General features: G+C 38.3%; 1 long non-coding RNA gene across 1 annotated transcript; it reads left to right on the top strand.

Annotated features, from left to right (window-relative positions):
• The first annotated feature begins 8937 nt into the window (after window positions 1–8937).
• On the top strand, window positions 8938–16828 carry LOC149868235 (uncharacterized). Its single transcript, XR_016440959.1, has 3 exons — window positions 8938–9064; window positions 16238–16305; window positions 16514–16828. It is a non-coding gene; the product is annotated as an uncharacterized LOC149868235 (long non-coding RNA).
• The last annotated feature ends 1390 nt before the right edge of the window (window positions 16829–18218 follow it).

Genomic DNA, 18218 nt, shown 5'->3' with positions numbered 1-18218 from the left:
ATGAAATTCTGGTCATTTTAATAACAAATGACATTAAGTAAAATCTGCCAGAAACCTTTTTGGTCACTTGGGTGTTTCTATATTGGATGTATGTTGTTTTATTACTGCTTCTGTTTAGGAATTCTTGCTACTATTTGTCATTTATGTAGTTCAGCTGTTACAGAGTTAGGATGAGAGAAAGGAAAGCATGCAAGAGCCAAGGTTTAGGGGCACAGAGCAAAAGAACAGGGGCTTAAGGTTTATGGAATAACAGTGTCAGCCATGTGACAGCAATAAACCACACAAACTACCTCTCTACTTAGAAAAGACATTGTGACATGAGAACAGATGCTGATCTGGGTGGTCAACTGCTATTACAAAGGGCAAGGGTTATGTGAAATATTAGCAGTAGCCATCACTCTTCTATAATTTTGATTCCATATAACACTTAATTATTGTTCACTCTATTGAGACTGGACAGTAAATGAAATGAATGGAAATAAGGTCTCCAAAAGTCACATATGAAATTCACTTGGTATATTTTCCTCTGGTTCTATCTGACAAGAGCTACACATATAATGAACCTTCTGAGAGATATCTTTTGTAATTACTTAAGCTCAGAAGGCTAGAGGAGACAAATGTGGAAAGCAGGCCAATGGGAAATCTGATAGAGACATTTCAGAATTGCGGAGACATTTCCTCCCCTTTGATATTTTCTACGAAGGAGGTGAAAGGGCTTTGTGCCAAAATCTGATATGGTCAAGCATAAGTGAGTGTTGTTGGGGGAGGGATGGCAGGCAGGGATGAGATGAGACTAATGGGAAGCCATTTTGCATCCGGTACCTAGTAACACACATTTATTTTTCTGTGTAAATAAATGATTATTACATCAGCGCTCCTGCATGGGAATTGCCAGTCCAGGGGAACAATGTCTAGTGGAAAAAGGCTAGAGAGTACTACAGAAAGCCCTGGCCATCATGTGGATTCTCCAAGGGTGTCCTAAAGGCACTGCCCCAAGGGTCATGAGAGCTACAAGGGTTAAGAAAGCTACTTCTGTTGTCCCCATGGGTGGCCAAACCTGCTGCTTAAGCATATAGTGCAGAAGAAATGTCTCAGCATCAAAACTGCTGATTTTTCTAGATAACTTTTGGCCCTTCTGAATTTATGCTGTAACACAGATGGTATGACCTGGTAGTTCCTCTGTCATCGAGTGTCTTCAACAGGTCACTGACATACTTCAATTTTCCTTCTACTGGAAAATTTGCTTAAGCATCCTGTTTTCTGCAACAAGAAGAAGTAGACAAAGAAGCAGAACAAATAAATAGATTTGAAAACTAAATATTATCAAGCAGGATAGTCATGTGGGCTGGGATTTTAGAGATTTAAATTCTGTTCCCAGATTTGCCACAGGCTTGTTTGATGTTCCCCCTTTATAAAAGGAAGATGATGATAATCCCTTTTTCCACCCTTTGCCTTGTCTATTTTGATCAGAAACTCTTTGGAGCAAATCGTCAGGCTGGGCACATACTAGGGCTATGTACTAGGCTGCTAATATATACTGAAGTTTCAGGAACTACTGGAACATTAAAAATAATAATAACTGATCTGCCTCTTACAGTGGATCCACATTGTCAGTAAATACAATTTATACCTAAACTCTCATTATACTTTCCCATCCTTTCTTGATATAGGGAAACCTGTATGCAACATTTTAAAAACGTGGGTCAATTCGTACTAGCATTCTCTTTTCTGAATGTCAAGAAAATACCTCTGTGGGATCCAAAATAGTAACAGAAAAAGCATTAAAATCTGCATTTCCCTGAATAGGAAAAGTTTTAAAACAAATATGGTAATTTAATTTCTAACGTGCTACTGCTTCTAATTTAAAGTAGTTTTATTTCAACCACTGCCAAGAAAAGAACCAATAGGAAAAAAGGTATGGGTAATTAATTTGCAGCAATCTCATGATAAAAGAGTGTTTGTTGACTACAAAAATCTAGCTAGAAAAAAAGACTATTCTCTAAAGAATGGTGGATTTCTACTCCTGGATGTTTTTAGACTTCCTAATTGTAGTTTCTCAGGTCATTGACCCAGTTATAAAAAGAGTTTTAAAAATTAGTCAAAAGAAACACTTGAGGATAGGTTTCTCATGCAGTCAGACATTGTACATCAAGAATGTGGTAAAGGAAAAATGTTGCTTTCTATCTACTCAAACCTTTTCCTGCAGCGTCAGTCTGATGAGAAAAACTGTATCTTGCAGACAAAAAGAAAAGAGGTTAAGAACAACATAAAAGATTGATTAACCCTATGTTGTTATCAAGCAAGTGTCAATAACAAAATGCTACTGGGCTCCTGCATTGTTTCCTTCTAAATTTCCAGTCTCACACCTGTCACACCTCAAGATAACTATCCATCATGGAGTCAAAGTGGCAAACAACTGTGTGGTCCTTTGATAAGGAATAGTGACACAATTTGTCTCTTTCTCCTCCCATAGATTGCAACTAATGGGCTAACAGCAGGTTACAATAGCACAAGGATGGATTTGAATGACTGTCAGGGCTAGAAAGCAAGCACAGCTGCAAAACACTTCAGATGATAATCTCAAGTAACATATAAAATTGAAATCTAATCAATTTTTTAAAAAGGATTTAAAGGTGCACTTTAAAATTAATTATTGCACATGTTGGGGGAGTTATTTACGCTATAATCCACCTTGCTTAATGGCAAACTATTGTAGAAGCTAAGATATAGCTCCAGTATGTCAGGGAGTATTATTATAGAAGTAATTTCAGTAGGGTAGAAAGTATTAAAGACTGCAAGATGCCTATAGGGAACCACAAAACAATTTCTAAAGGGGCTTCTATGACAAGAGCATTTAGAAACGACACATATTATAACAGGGCATAAGAAATGTAAATTCAAATACACAAATATTTAAACATGGAATTTGAACCAAATTTAGTGCTAGTTCAATGAAGTCTCACTAGAGTTCATTTTACAAACAATTAGAACACATATTTGCACAGTGATATGTTCTTAGAATTAGTTTAAACCAGCAATTCTCCATTTTTTTAGATTTAAGGCACCCTCAGAAAATGCAAGCTGTTAGTTTTTATTTTTTTAAATTGGAGAAAAATAATAGGGCAGCTTTTTTCTTTTTTGCAAAGAACTCAGAAAGACCGCAACTATTGACTTCTGTTTGCAGTCTCTGGGTTTCTCTTGTAAATCATATTTGCAAACTTAATAGTGTCAATATGGTGTAGCATCCCAAGAAGCACTTGAAATTATTTCATAGCACCTTGGTTGAAAACCACTGGTTTTAGTTCTCCAACACCTGAAAAAGAAATTGAAATACACACGCACATACACACTATCTAGAGTTTGTTTAAAATTGCTTAGCAATAATTTAAAGAAAAGAAAAAAATAAGTACAAAGATACTAGAATTATTTCCCAAAAAATATTCTGAAGCCAAGAAATTCAGAGTTAAGGTTATCTGATGAGAAATCCAAACGTTTACAGATATGACAATCCGGGGCTAAGGAACCTAAACAACATAACTTTTCTTTTTAATGATGCCACAAAGGAGGGGGGGAAAAATCACAAAAACCTTTCCAAATCTCACCTATCTGTAAATAATAAAACATCTTTTATTGTGGGCTCACATCCAGGAACAAGGAACTGGGCATTCAGTGTGTTACAGCAATATATTTGGTATACCTTGTCTAGTGCAGGGGTGTCAAACTCATCTGGCCCTGTGGGCTGGATAAGCAAGGCAGGGCCAGTCCATGGGCTAGATAAGGCAAACAGGTTCATGGACCCCCTCACCCCTGGGATCAGTGCTGTATGTGGTGTGTGTCCTAGAATGGGTAGGTGGGCACTGTGTGGCACATATCCCAGAACAGCTGGAAAAGGTGCTATGGGTGACACAGTCTTGCTGGGGCACACATCACACGTAGTGTGAACTCTGGATTGGCTGGAAAAAGCACTATACTACAAGTGGCACCCACCCCAGCTGGACTATGCCACCCATGACACCTGGTTTAGCCACCTTGGGACCCATACCACGCACTGCACTCCTGCAGCTGGTACAGGACTGCACCACATGCACCGCCTGCACCAGCTGGTCTGGGACGTGCACTGCACATGGAACCTGCAGGCACCATATACAACATGGGTCCCAGACTGGCTGGAGCAGGCATTGTGTGCAGCTTCTGTCTGAACGTGCCAGGGGTGAACACTGTGTGCCACATAGTTCCTGAAGCAGCCAGAATGAGCATTATGAATGGCATATGTCCCTGGGTTTGCCTGTGGGGCTGGTCCAGGTCAATTCAGACCTGGTAATACCATGGGCCATATGTTTGACACCCCTGGTTTAGCTCAGGAGCCTTTCTTGCACAGTAATATAGACAGGCCATGTCCAGAATTGTCCACCCCCTACTCCTTTTTCAATGCAGGTTCTAGCTTTCATAGATTTAGAAAATTCTGATTCAGAGGTTGAACCCTATATTCAATGTCTAATGATCAACCTTTCCTCCATGAATTTGTCTAATCCCCTTTTGAACTGGATTCAGCGATCAGCCTCTAAAACAGTGGTCACCAAACAGTGGATCCCGATCTACTGGTAGATCTCGGAGCCTCTTGGATTGATCCGAGGCTGGGGTGGCAGGGCTGAGTGCCCGTGTGCATGCACACATGCACCCCAGCCCAAAAGGTTAATCCATGGGGGAGGGAAGGGGTGAGGGTTAGATCAAGGCCCCCTGTGCTGAGGGACAGTGCCACAGAGGCAGGAGCATAGGTAAACTGAGTGGGGCACTGGGCAGGTGGGACTTACCTGCGGGGAAAGTGTGCCCCCAAATAATTTTTTCTCACTCTGCCTCAATCTGCCCCCCGCTCTTCCCTCCCCACAGATTTACCTGCTTGGCAGGGGGGTCAGCGCAAGCTAGATCTTGTGTTGCTTTTAAATGCCAAAGGTGATCTCCTACTTAAAAAGGTTGGAGACTGCTGCTCTAAAACATCCAGTGGCATTCTGCAGTACTCTGAAAAAGAACTTATTTTGATTTGTTTTAAACCTGATACCTAACAGTTTAATCATGCTACTATTGTGAAAATAAGGACCCAACCAAAGGGTAGGTGGCCAGCCTTCAAACTACAGCCTCCTAACCCAGAGGGCTTTTTCCCAGGAGGTCTCTTAGCCATTAATTCTTTCACTTTAAAAGTCATTTTCTTGCTGGTGTTGTTGTTGCAGGACTGCCAAAAGCCGCAAATAAAAAAGGCTTTCAAAGGCACCCGTGTAGAGCAGTTTCTGGAGGAGAGATCCCAGGGTGCAGGAATATGAGTGATGATGACAAGCCATTTGGGTATTCTCTTTGATCTGGGTTTCAGTTTGCAAGCTTTTGTAGAAAAATTGTGCCCCCTTATTTCACTAGTGATAGGTAATATAGGGAGTAGGCAGACTTATAATGTAGCTTAATACAGAAAGTATTAGATGACCCTGAGGACTAAAGATAGATAAATGTGATTAAATTTAATAGCACAGCGTGCAAGGTCATTCATTTAAGGAGTAATGAGAAGAATCTCTGTTATAAGTTTGGAACTCATCAATTGGAAAGAAGGCAGAAGGACCTGAATGTTAGCCCATAACAGGATGACTATGAACCACTAATATGATATGGACATGAGAAAGGCAAATGTGATCCCAAGTTGTATCAGGTGAGGTAATTCCAGCAGACATACAGAAATATGAATAGCACTGTGCAAAGCGCTTGACAACATGGTCACCTATGTTCAAGGCAGATGAATTCAAACTGGATCAAGAGCAGAGAAGAGCTTTAGGGATAACCAGAAGAATGGACACCAAGCCGTATGAGACAAAAACTAAAAGAGCCTGGCTCTGATCTAGCTAACAATGCTGAATAGAGCTATTTCTGCTCTCTGGAAACATATAGGTAAATACCAGTAGTATTTAAATTGCGGGTCTGTGTTCACACAGAAACAAATGGGTATAAAATAGCTATTAAGAAATCTAATCTACAAACGTAAAGAAGATTGTCTAACAGAGGAGTGAAGTTCTGTATTAGAAACCTGTTACAAGTAGTGGAGGCATTAAACCCCCACTCTGAGGTATTGAAATGACGCTTGGTCAGTAAATAGAAGTGATTAAGAGATCTGGTTGCCATGATGATATGAGGGGTTCCTTCCAGTCTTATGTCCTATATTCCCAAGTTACTAAATATTCATTGAGGATAGTCTCATCTCTCATTTCTGACCTTCTGATTTCTTCATTCATCTATGGACTTCCTGAAAACTGATCCTCACTTCCCAGTTCCTGGCTTCACACCACACAGACCTGGCCCCTTCCAAGTGGTTGGTACTGCCAAAAAGACATTCCTCTGGTGCTTGCTCTCATAGAACACAAACACGAGGACATTGGCTCTTGTCCTCCTTCTGTACATCTACTCCACACAGAGCAAAAACCTGATGCCTAAAAAAGTAGAAAAAACTCAGATAAGGCTTTTTAGCTGTATAGGTTTAAATTAAAACAGTAAACAATAACTGTCAGCACATTAATCACTGTGTATGATAGGACCATCAGTAAGCAACCTTCAAAAAGGAAATCAGAGGGTTGATGTTGAGAATATATATGGCGCAAACAATAAGTATGATCTAAAGAAATACGAATGACTCGTAAGACTAGGGGTCATATCCATATGATAAATACCAGATCTATGTGATGAAGCATATCACATTGTTCTGTAGTATGTCATAAGCCTTTGACCACTTTACCTGGCCCTCACAATTTGCACGCTGATTTATCTCAGAATAATTACTTTGACCATTCCTGATCTCTGAGCTGCCTCAGACAGACACCTTAAACAAAACTCATAAAATCTTCCCTCCTCCTTCCAAATGTCTATTTTTTATTCCTCAAAACTGTCCCAGCCCAAGGCCAATGATAGGTAATATTCAGTCCTGAAACAGTAAGGAGTTTAAAATCTGCTTTGCAGTTAAAAACTGAGGCTTTATATACTTGGGAAACAGAGATCCAGCTTCCCAGTGTGAACTAGCTTTGGATTATATGCATTGAATGCCCAGTCCACCCCAGCTTGAAATCATGACATTTTCAAACACAGATGAACCATTTTACATTAGTTTGTTATGTTTTTTCTCTTTTTCTTTCCAAGGAGATTGAAAGCAATAGTCAAATTCTCAGCAGCCTACCTGAAGCCCTTTGGAGTTATATCTTTTATGGTAAAAGCTCAGCTAGGGCTTGGGGAGGGATAAATATTTGGGAGTGGGGTTTAGTCAGGGCTTTTTTTTTTTTTGTGCATAGTAGAGGAACATCAATGTTATGATGAAAAGAACTTTAAAAAATAATATTTATGGCTTCTTCTAGACCCTAGCCTGCTGGACTCACAACTAAAACATTATCCAAAAACATCTGAGGTATATAAAGAACATGTGCTGGCAAGGCATAAAGGTATTATAGTCGCTCATTTAAGATGACCAGCATGAGTCACTTGTAGCTTTACCACTTGAGACTATGTGGCTCTCTGTCACAGCGTCTTGCTGCAAAAACCTTCACACCACCCTTTCTGCTCTTTTTGTTTCACACAGACATGTATCTAAACCTATAAATATGTGAACAGTGCCATAATTATGTCTACATTAATTCTACTTTCTGTATTATTTGTTCAAGCATCTGTTTTAGTCTGTATTAAATATTGGTGTTACAGGCTTAGAATTTTTTGGTATGCCCAGCTTTTCCAGACAGATGTTGAAAGCCATAAAGAGGTTTTTAAAAGTGTTATTACTAGTAAGTTATTGCACAGTTAATGTGGGTCGTATTGTAGCAATAGAAGCTCTAGGAAAACATCTTTTCTTTCTGTCTCTTTCTCTCTTTAAACTTTATTTATAGCCTTGCAAAATACTTGCATTCACATAACCCGCCTTTGCTGACTTGCCAGAAGATTAATGATATCACAGTGTTCTTGAGAACAGAAATGTGTCTACCACTGTGTTGAATAATCTCTCCTTTCACACATTAGAAGTGAGATGAGGCCTACTTTAGAAAGCAAGGACAATGTGTCACATAGAATTGGCATACAGACATACAGGAGTAGCTGTCCTGAATCACTAATTGTTTCACGTGAGTTATACAGAGAAAATGTAAACCTTATTCAGCACAGCTTCTACTTTTTTGGCTTGTTAACTGTTTGGGATAGGAGTTGATTCTTCATACAGAGCAATGAGATATAAATTACAGCATTCTACCCCACACTGAAGAAATCCAGGCCATTTAAAGAACAATAAGTGGCTGACTTCACTGCAAACATAACCAGCACTGGCCACATACCCGTTTTACGGGCCTTATCAATTGGTGTGAGAAAACATTGATATCTACAAGTTGAGATGCATGGATGGCCACTCTTCTGATAATTATGCCCTGTTTACAAGATGTACAAAGAGTAATGTCTTGCTGCCAGTCCCAGAATGATTTTTTAAACATAGTATATTGTTTAATTCTTTTTCATGTTTGCCTTCATATTATATACTAGTCTGTTAAGGGCTAGTGTTTTTTGTTTTGGGGTGGGGATTACTTTTAATTTTGGCAATATGATATGTTTCTTTCAACCTTTGCTTATCTGTCACTGGAAGTGGAACATTCTCCTGTCTCTCATATTCATCACTTTGGTTTGTCAAGATTTTTGAGACATCGTAGTGTGGATTCACTCTAGGAGAGAACGCTTTGTCCTTTTTCTTTGTAATCTAGATTTTTTCTACCCACTCTTTGCTGTTAAACTCATTCTATATCTCTTGCCTCCTTTTGACTTCTTTCTCTGTGTCTCTCTTTGTTCATGCTGGCAATGGTCTTTAGTTTGCATGCTTTTATGAACCCTCTGCTTCTTTTCATTTCAGCTCTCTGGTCCTGATTTGGAACAGCCTTGCCTTTTGTCTAGTCCTTTTCACACGTGCAAAGCAGGTGTACAATACTACCAGTCTTATTTAGTCAAGTTTTACTCTATGCTTTGCATAAAAGAGTCAGGTGAGAGAAGAATCTGGACTTCTTTGATGATTGGAAGTAAGGTCAGTAGTATATATTGGAGAGCACTGATGGTATGAAAAAAGTATATGAATGGAATCTGAATGAATTACTAATCCATCATAAACTACCACGTTACTTCTTAGTCTTGCAGTAAACTCTAAATTCTATTGTTTCCAAGAGTGTCTTTAATCCAGAATTTTTTAAGATACAGGATATGTTGCTCCCATTCCTTTGTTTTACATCTACTAGACATCGGAGAACTAAATTGAAACAGATATCACCTGGGTATCTCAATGCAATATTTTTTGTTCTTGAACAGCAAATAATGTCATTGCTACTGCTTCTCTTGGCAGGAGGAGAAACCTACAGCCTGCATTTGAGTTCAGTCTGGAGAAGCTACAACATCCAGTATTCTGTTTATTTTGAAGTTTATCTGAATTTACCCAAACCTTTTGTGTCTGGGGATCTAACATGATCAGGTTTTCTTATAATACTGCAATTGCATTTGGGTTTTGGCTTGGTCAGAAAGCACTGAAAAAAATGGTTTTGTTGCAGTATTTTCACATGTAGAGCAGATTAGGAAGTTCAGTTGTTTACATGCTTGTGGGGTCCTGAAGAAAGCATGGCCTGAATGTTTCAATCATGAAAGGTGGTTCAGGGTTAGATTATTTCAAATTCTGGGCAAAGGCTTTCCTTGGTATCTGCACTTACCCTGTTCTTCACTAATATTTAGGATGTATTGTAAATCCATTGGGTGAACAGGTTATTAGAAAGTCCAATAGATAGAATTTACAATTCTGGCAAGTGGTCCCCTGATACCTATTTGTAAATATAAGAGCAGTTAAGACCCAGCAAAGTGCAAAAATACAATACATAACATCAGACTATAAACCTAGGTTATAATCTTTATTTTGGTCATGGCTTTGTTATTAACAATATTCCTTTAGTTATTTAGCTGTTACAAGTTCTACCACAGACTGCTTCTCTAAGCTGCTTACTCATATGTGTCCCTGTGATAAATTTTATCAGTGCTCAGCTGGACCGTAGTACATTCTGCAGCTGCACAGTGGCTTTTTATCTAGGTTGGCAACCCCCAAATTTTTTTTCTGACTTAATTTATGTTGTGGCATTTTTGTCAGTAGATGCAGAATCAGCAGTTTGTGTTCCCAGAGGAAGTTTATATGGAAACAAGGAACTTCACTATAAAAGATGGATGGGATAAAACAAAATATAAATGTAATTAAAAAGTATTATTGACTATCTACTGCTGAACAACAAAGAATATGTAGTGTCTGCTTTCTTGTCCATCTGTTTTCAAAGCTCACATATTTATGCTAGCAGTGGTTGTAGTGCTGCCATTCATGTTTTTAAACTTGAGGGTAAGTCAGTTTTTCTATCTTATGAAATACTAGTTTGCACATAAAAAGGGCTGCTGACATTGTCAGAGACAGGAAGTGCAAGCTCTCAATTTTAAGTCATGCCTATGCCCGATGATTTTTTGAAAATACATCTTTTTCAAAAGGCTTTGACTTTTTCCTTTCTTCAGATCTTTATTTGATTTTCCATGGTGGCCCTCTACTAGCTTTGCTATTAAGCTGCAGTTCTCAGAATATTAATATACTGTTTATTCTTTTAATCATTCTCTCTTACTATTCTCACTATAGAACATCCCCCTATAATGCTCCCAAAGGCTTGGCTCCCAACAAGGGTGTTTTAAACAGGATGGAGCTTACCATAAATAAACCTTCAGTATCCATGATAATGAATTTTAAAGAGCACCTGCAGGAATAATTTCAGTTTTACATGTTACTTCGTATTTTCTTTGATACCAAAATGTTCCTTTCCCTGGACACAGACTGACAAGAGTGTTGTGTAAGGATTTTAGTTTTAATCTGAAATAATCCCGACAGACTTGATTTCAAATGAAATTTTGCAGGCCATTGGTCTATCATTTGGATTTCAGAACAATAATGATATAAAAAAACTTTATTAATGAAATAACTCACTCAATTTAATGATGCAAACATATTGTTATGGGCAGCATCCAAATGAATATTAGTTTCTATTGGTTTTTAAGAGCCTGTTAAATTTATGAAGTCAGATATCATTGAACAGAGAAATAATGATAGTCAAGTGGCTGAAATGCCTCATTTTATCAAGTGCCTGAATGCTCATCCTTGCATTTTAAAAATGAATACATACACCAACCACATTTGCCCACTCAATAGACTTCAGTGGCTCTGAAGAAGCATATCAAAATATGTATCTTACAGGTACTAGATTATATATTTAACTTGGTAAATATGCCTTTAAAATGCTTCAATATTTAGCCATTCTGAGATATGTATTGACACAGTCTACTGTCTATGTTTACCTAAGTGATTGGAGAAGTCTCTCAGGCAAATAATATGGGGTTGCTAACCTTTCATGAAAGATTTTTTTATTTGCTCTTTGGAAAAAAATACTTCAGCTTCTTACTGTTTTAATTTAATTCTTTTTTTACATATCTAACTTTTTCCTGGAGCTTCAAAGAAGGCACTTTAAAAAGCAGTCCCTTCATAGCATTTGACAAAACAAGCTACTATTTATGAAAGCTTCTGCATCTCTGATTTAATCAACCAATAAGGTGCAAATCTACCCTGCTTTCTCACTATAAAAAGTAGGAATCTTTGGTATTGTTCATCAGCATGTTTTGGGTGAAGGATTTAACATGTGCCTCGCTTCAAACACATGAGGAGTCCCATTGATTGACTGGGGGTACTCCACTGTTTCAAGCACGGTGCACGCTTCAGCTCTTTGCAGAACAAGGACTTGATAAGAATTTGCTACCTTAAAGGGCAGCAAGAGATTTTACTGAGCCATATTAATGACAACAGAGGAAAAAAGAAAGGAATGGAGGAGTATGAGAAATAGATTTTTACCTGAGATTCTAAACTTTCTTTGGTTTCTAACAGGAAAACAGAGGTCACAATGTTCATTTTCACATAGTAGAGTCTTTTCTTTCCCCTTCTCAGTGGAAAAAAAAATGCAACAAACTGGGAGTAAAAAACAATTTAGAAAATAGTGCCATACCAAGCAAACAAACAAGGGAGGTAACTCTCCAAGTGTGTTTTTTTTTAAGTGGAAACCATGAGGAAGAGTGGATCAATCCATTCATGAATTTGCAGTACAAAAAAAATCATACTTTCCCCAAAGTATTCTTCTCAGAATGGCAGTTGCTAAGGGCCTGGTCATCCAAAGTACTGAGCATTTCATGCAAAAAATTCAAAAGGATATGGAAAGGTCCAACACATTGCCATTAGTTCAAGGCATAGGATACATCCAAGAATTCTGGCTTGACCTACCAGCCAACACATGAACCAAACTGACACATTACAAAGATCAAGTTCTAACTTAAATACTAAGCTTACTGTAGGCAAGAAGATGTTATGTCATTTATTGAAACTGAGCCAGAAACCTAGTCTGAGATGAGGTTGAACCTCTATCAGTTAACACACTGTTATCCTTCAAGATCATTTGGATGTCTGGGCCAACTCCTGCAACCTTTAATTTTTTACATTAATATGCCACAAAACAATAGGAAGCAAGTTTGGAGTCAGTAGGTGCATCTATATGAGACTTTTACTGTGGACTTGACTAATTAGCTCCACAATAAAATATCACTGTCTACACATGTGGTGCTATTAGGATGGAGTAAACTAATGAACTCTACCATAGGATAGTACTGTCCAACACAAGCACTATCCTACTGTGCAGTTATTTACTCCACCACAGTGCATGTGTAGACACTGATGGTGCTGCCCGCCAGCTAGCCCCACACTGAAGTACCCTCATGTCTCAGCCAGCACCTCAGGCAGCATGTTGACCCAAGCTGGTGCCACCCCAGGCTGGCAGGCTGATCCTGGGGCCCCCTGTCAACCAGGGCTACTCCACCCTGGCTCAACGTGCTGTTGTTCCAGGTGCACATCTAAACGCTGTGCCCAGAGGCAACAAACTCTGACATGAACTGTACTGGAGTTTACTGTGTTGTGCTAACTGCACTCTTTATTGGGTGACAAGTTTTTTGTATTCACACTTGTAAGAATCAATATAACATATTAAAAGCTTGGGGAAAAAATCGTTTTGGCTACATTGCAAGACCCAATTCTTTAGTAAAGCTCTCTCACAATGAACAGGATGATACACCTAAAAGTATACATACCCCAAGTAGATCTTCTTTGACTAGGAAAGAATGGCAAAAGATTCCATAAAATCCTCTGAAAACCTCATTACACCTGCCTAATTTAAATAGCAAGCAGTACAGTATTGGGAACTATAGAAAACCCCAAGATACTTCTTTAAAATCCTGCTTCTGAAAAATATTTTGATGTTTGCAAACACTTTGAGCTCCTTGGGCAAATGTGCTATAAGAATGCAACATAATGTATCTATCTGTCAGATTTTTTTTTTTAAATAAAGATGTTGAACATATCTGACAGACAATTTTCCCATTTACTTGCCTCCTCTATAATAAAAGATTTATTTGAGGCATGTTTAGTTTGTGCTTACTAAGACATCCCCAGAATTCAACAGTCTTTGACTTCCTCTAGCAGTCTGTTCGGAGAGCAAGTATCTATCTGAGAACATCATCACTCAGGACTATATTACACTAAATGCATGGCTTTCAATACCATGTTAGCACAGCTGTATTGCATGAAGCCTTCATTCTAGACCCCTAAAGTACAGACAGTCAAAAAGCCTGAGGCTGGCTCAATTCAGTCTTTGCAGGTTAGTCTAAGCTGCACAGATTAAACTGAGGAACAACTAGATAGACATTCACTTTTGATTCAGGAAATGCAGCCACATACCTGCAGTGGTTCAGGCCAGAAGCCACAGGGCACTAGAGCATGGGCTCTCTGGCACATAGCCAGCATGGGCTATGTGTTCACTTCCTCCTTCTGCTACCCCTGAGGTCTCTTGGATTTGCAGTCCACAGTTACAGCAGCAGGACTCTGCAGGGTTGCTCACTTCCTCCTGGTTCCAGGTGCCTCTGGGATTTATAGTTTACAGTTACAGCCAGCAGTCAGTTTTTACCATGGCAGTGCAGGGCAGCTCTGTACTCAGGGAAAGCAAAGGTTAACCCGACTCCCTGGCTCCAGCCCTGAGCCAGGGTTTGCCTCCAGGGGACAGTCCCTGCCTCCCCCACAACCCTTCTCTACTGGAACAGACAGCATAGCCCATCCCAGGGCTGGAAAGCATGTTGGGATGCTGGGGGACTCTGACTGAACTTGAACTAGGAAGGAGTCTGCGACACCAGTTTCACAAACCGGTTTGATCCAAATCAGTTAAGTCTGATACCGCATTCAACCAGATTTATCTTAGACCAGTTTCAGCCATTTTGAAACTGTTTTATGTGCACTGAGCTTCTGTTCTGTTACAGGTTTAAACCAGTTTCTGGTGACTTAAATCAGTTTATGTGTAACTTCTGTCCCTAGCCCTAGAGACAAGTAAATGGGGTACCTTAGATACATTCTTAAAAATCTTATTACATAAGCTGAATGCAAGCTAGGTTTAGTACTCTTTCTGAGCAGACGAGTTCTGTAAAGCAATCATCTTTTACTTCTTGAAAATTACAATGCTAATTAAAAACTACTGTGATGCCTATTTGCACCAATAAAGAATTAATATTTTCTTTCACTGAAACAGTTTTAGAAAGATGGTATGTATATAAGAACCTTGCTCACTAGGATCCTGAGAAGGCGTTGTCTTTATTTCCAGTACTTCTTTGTTGTTACTTACTCGGTTTTCTTGACAGTTCAGGACTTTGCAACTTCTGAAACTTTTCAGCAGCACTTTAAAGATAAACAGATTGAATCCAGATTGTCTGCTATTCTGTATCCTGTGTTAAAACTGATGACAGATAGATGAGAAATGATTCAGGTAGGACCCAAGACACATATGGCAAAAATATCATATATTCAAAGGAAAATCTTTCAAAATAATCATGTTTGCCTTATGAATCTACTGGCTTTAAATTTACATCCACAATGGACGACTAGTGAATAATTATTTTTACCTGTAGCTTTGTATCTTTTTAAACCTTAAAGAAAAACTCATTTTAAAGAATAACTTCAAAGTGGATAACTAATGTTCTATGTTATTGTTAGAGGGATTTATTAGGTATTCTTTAATCCAAACCAGAGGGATTTAAGAATTGAAGAGTCACCCTATTCTGTTGGGCATAGTCTGTTGAAAGTAAGACATTATGGCTTTAGCAAAGCAGCTTATTTTGAAGTTGTGATCTCATTTCTGGAAGTACCCATTACACAACTTCCCCATTTAATGTTTACTGCATTCCATTTAGAGTTTACTACAAGGTCCATATCTATCATGTGAACCTTCTAATTGATTTCCATTAACCTGCTATAGCTGATATTTGTTTTAATTATTACCAGCGGGCCCACAGTTAATATCTACTGCTGCTTGTGGTTTTTTTTAAATTAATACTTTATTTATGGCAGCAGTATATTAAAGATGTTATTGGGCAAAACTTTCTTTTCTTTTATATTGCTCTTTTGGAACCATCTAAACAAGTTTCTGAAATAGTGCTTGTACTACATTTACCTTTAATCACTGCTTGAAAGGAGAATCAATTGTTGGCCATTTTTCCTTACATCAGTACAAATTACTTGCAATAATTTGGTCCAAGCAAGTTTTCATAGATAACATGTATCCAAAGTGGCTATTTAAGCTCATCTTTGACAGTCTAAGCCAGGGCAGTCCAACTGGCAGCCCATGAGCCAGGCACAGGCCATGATGAGTTACTTTGCAGCTTGTTGACTCTCTCTCAGGCACTGCTCTGCTCATTGCTCTGTCTGCTGCTTCTGCCAGGGTTTCCAGGCTCTTGCTTCCTCTTCCTGCCCCAGCCCCTGGGGGTGGGCCAGGGGAACCAAGGGGCCCACTGCTTGTGCAGCAGAGTAGCCTGGGTGGCCCGTGGTGGGCTGGCAGGGGCACGCACTAAGTGTTTGTCTCCAGACATCTCAGAAGTTGGACAGCCCTGGTCTAAGCTGTCATGATATCTTTATTAGCTGGCACCAGCAACATTGGTGTGGCACCTATATAATGTGCCAGGTAAAAAAAATATTGTTATAATGCCTAAAAGAGTAGATGTATTTTATAGGAGTAATCGGGAGTTTTGTTTCTAACTCGGTACTAATTGATTCACTTTTTTTCAGAAAATCTGGAAAACACTACACTGCCCTTCAGATAAAAACGGATTCTTCTCCTTACTCATATTTTGCATGTATGTTTTGCTATTTTTTTAAATATACGATATCATAAACCTATGGCAAACCAAAGCTTCACTGTATGATAAACAGCTGCATTTGCATTATATTATCTCTTGTCTCTATTAATATATTTCTGTTGTTTTCAACCTCTTTTCCATTGTAACACTTTTTTGTAGCCCTGCCTGAATGAATTATAACACCAAATTTTGTAATGTCGTGCAGCTTTGTGGAAACTACAGAGGAATCTATTGGCTCACTTGCATCCTCCCTGTCAAAGGCTGGATCTCTGTGGAGGAAGTCCAGAGGTTTTCAAGTGGATAGAATTCTCTTTCATTTCCTCAACTTTTGGGCACAGCAACCATCTCCAGAGTATGTCCAGCATGACCAGAAATAGATTGTACCTCAAATCTAACTAGACAGCCTTTTCTAATTTCAAGAGATTAATTGGTTAGACTTTAGAGAAAAAATGTGCATTCTTATCCAAATGTACCCTTATGTTTAATCATTACTAAAAAAGAGGAGTAGTTGATGACTTTTTATGGGTTAGTACTGCTGTTCTTTAAAAAGAGGTCTTGTTGAGTCTTTCTATTCAAGTGAATGAAATGTATGTTAATTTATAAATATTTTAGCTGAAAATGTTCTCTGTGTTAAAACATGTAAAATTGCAAGTAATTTTACAGCCAGGATATATAATATTGTAAGTGAGTTAGGCCATCAGCCATGTTCACAAACCTTTTTCTCAGAATAATGATATGGGGAAGTATATGAATTTAATCCATAATCATATTAATGAACACAAACAATAATTCTCCATAAACAAAGAACAAAATTATCACAAGCATAATTTATATATTGCAAAATTAAAAACTATTTTCATTACTGTATAATACAGAATCATTTAACATTTTTATGCTGATCACATTACATGTTCATTTATAAACAGGAGCAATCCACATTGTATCTTTCACTGAACCACAGAAAATTTAGCCCACTGTTTTGCACCAGTGCTAAAGCCTATATGTTTACTGGGGCTTATTTTCCAAGTAAGCTCATGTAAACTATGTTACCTTTTCTTACAACATGAAAAATACTCATTTTTAGGTACCAATGAACTACAAAATAGTATCAATATATATATTGCTCTTGAGCTGTGACAGTTTAGTAAAGAAAAAGGGAACACTAATCTGTTGCTCTTCTCTTGTGATAAGCTCGATGCTGATACTAGAAATTGGAGTACCTTCCAAAAAGGGAAGGTAAATATATGATTTCAGTGAGAATATCTAGAATGATACTGATCGTCAGGGCTCAGCAAAGAGCACACACTAATGAGGAATGATATTACCAAAGATGACACAGATTTTATTTTTTTTTTTTTTTTGAGCAGAGAGCATGGCTGTGCAGGGAAAAGGCTACCAATAAAATCAGTATAATGAAAAGATGTTTTTAAGCCACTGGAGTGACTCAAATATGGAGAAGATAAATGTTCTCATTTAATCCATAGTTAAAGGTTGTTGAAGTCTGGCTGTGTTTGAAAAAGGTGATGGAGGTTCAGAGATGCCAGAAAAGTGGTTTCAGGAATGTATGACTAAAATGATATAGGCAAATAAAAATTTCACCATTTGCACAAACTAGAGGAGTCTTATTTTCAACTTTTGTGCTGGGACAATGCATGCAATATACCCAGAAGAGAAGACATGAAGATAAGTAGCCATTAAATGAAACTTCAAATATGTGATCAGCAAGGTGGGTGGAAAACCAGAAGAAAACATTCCAAACCCTTGATGATGATCATGAGAAAATTGTAAATCCACTAAGTAAATGGTAGACTTTCACAGATGCAAATATTCATTTCAGAGTCAAAGATACCTCTGTTTACCAAAAGCCTACCAAGAAATAGAGGGTGATCTTGTTCAGTAAAATCCCCAAA

Source organism: Crocodylus siamensis, chromosome 3 (genome assembly GCF_052110815.1).
Source record: "Crocodylus siamensis isolate JL-2025a chromosome 3, ASM5211081v1, whole genome shotgun sequence".
NCBI classification, from domain to species: Eukaryota; Metazoa; Chordata; order Crocodylia; family Crocodylidae; genus Crocodylus; species Crocodylus siamensis.
This window is presented reverse-complemented; position numbering and strand designations above follow the sequence as displayed.